The sequence below is a fragment of the Mytilus edulis genome, chromosome 9 (assembly GCF_963676685.1).
Source record: "Mytilus edulis chromosome 9, xbMytEdul2.2, whole genome shotgun sequence".
In the NCBI taxonomy this organism is placed as follows: Eukaryota; Metazoa; Mollusca; class Bivalvia; order Mytilida; family Mytilidae; genus Mytilus; species Mytilus edulis.
The window spans coordinates 61,749,998-61,752,279 of NC_092352.1; positions in this window are offsets into that span (position 1 = coordinate 61,749,998).

Sequence of the window (2,282 nt, forward strand, 5' to 3'; positions counted from 1 at the left end):
GTTTCCCAAAATATATCAACAGTTTAACTTCAAGAATACAGTGTTCTGGAGTTGTCATGTTTTAAATCGTAAAGTTTGACTAATTATTATTCTCAACTTGATGAAGAAATATGTAAGGCAATATTCATTCACTTTTGAATCATGAATATTCAAGTACAATCATTTTTATTCATTTAAGGCTTTTATCAAAACTCTTACTGCACTTCCTAACAACAATAAAAACAAATAGGACCCTACATTAAAAGTATGCATTTTCCTAAAGTCAACAGACAAGAGTCATTCACTCACTCAGGATTTATCACAAATTTTGTCCATTCTATATCTTGAGCACGGACTTGGGGTTCATTACAAGTAAAATTAAAAATAAAAAAGTATAATCAAATTCTGTAAACTTATTTCAAACAAATGTGTGCACATAGACATAATAATCAAACAGAAAGGGCTTGGGCCAATGCAAACCAGGGTACAAACTAACATGTGTTTAAAAAAGCAACTGCAAGTGATTTATACACTAAAAAACAGGTTTATTTAAGCAGAAACAGTATATGATCGTGCTCTAGTACCCTAAAAAAACCACCACCACCAGACTTTGCTCCTGGTACAATTTCTATTTATTTTAAATTTAGAAATGTATGTGTGCATTCAAGATTGCGAAAGTTGAGCAAATAAAATGTGAGATTAGTAAATAATAAATTCATGCAAAAACTTCTGAATTGACAGAAAATGAGAATGAAAATGTTTCCTCTTCTAAATTTTACTAGAGTTATCTCCCATCTATTACAAGTCATTTTGTCTTCAAAATTATACTTGCACACAGAAATTGTGAATGATTGTTTCTGAAACGAATTCAATTTAATTTATTTGATAAACATATTTCAAAGTTTCACATGTTGGCAGAATAATTTTTACAAACATTTTCACAACAAAAACATTTTATTTTAATTTCTTTTTATAGTTTATTTACATACTTACAATGAACTTTCACTTTCACTTTCAGTTGCTATTAATAACGTTACTTACCATTGTAACATTGTGACGTTTAAAATTTTAACAACCCGATTTTGTACTTCAGCATGATTTTATGTATTGTTTTTATTCTGATGACGGTGCCCTAGGCACCGAAACATGTCAATCAATAAATTTCTGCAGCAGTCCCTAAAGTGTTGTTGTTAAGACTCTCTACATTTTATGTTTTTTATGATAACGACCCTGCATACCCTCGGGTATGTTGGTTCACTTTCGTTTGTAATTGATTATATTTCAAATTAGTCTCCAGTTATTTTCTTAAAAACAACAAACACTTTAGATGCATAAAAAGGGAAAAAAAATAAAGTTGGTTTTGATATTGAAACATTTTGAATTTCTCAGTTTTATGTCCATTTCACTCTTATTATATTTCATATTAAAAATCCTGAGATTTCATTTGCAAGGTTCTCAGAAACAAGTGCAAGTAACTATTGTTCCATGTTGTATACATTATTACCTCCAGACCAGAGTACTGTAACAATTTATACTGACAAGGCCTTTAATAAACAAATATCCATAGACAATCAATCATAAATACATCAACTTTCATTCATAAGGATTGCCACTTTTCTTTCGGGTTGAAAGTAGTTCTCTTCATTTACTCTGGCTTCCTCCACCATGAAAAACTGGCCACCATGATGTAGCCAAGGTTGCTGAAAGCGGTGTTGAATACAAACAATTAAAGGAAAATATGTTGATCAGTATTATTTGTAGTGTTGAACAATGGTCAGTTATTTGTTCGGTAAGTGTTGCTCAATTTTACAGTATTCATGCAGTGTGGTCTTTTTTGTTTGTTAATTTACATCAAATTTTAAGTTCTGTGTTTCGGGAACCTTCTATCTAATATTTTAATATTTAGACAAAATCAATCAAAAATTTCTTCCATTTTGTCAGAAGAAATTGTGATATTGTATGGACATCATTTTCTTTATTTTAATGGTTGTTTTGCTGTTAAATTAATGTATATTGTCTACCTTTCATCTTTTATTTATCAAAATTTAGTTTTGACTATTAGACAAAATCTTGTATATTATAATCTAGAACGACCTTTCGTTGTAAGTGAATGATTTTTAAATTAATCATTTTTATTACATTTTCTTCCTTTTAATCAATATATTGGTAAAACATTTGAAAGGATAAACATAAAAACATATGAAAGGATAAACATAAAAACTTTGTGATTTAAAGAGCTGCTATTGATTGATAAAGTCAAACATCCCATCTTGTGTATTTTAAACATCTTGAGACTTACCCTT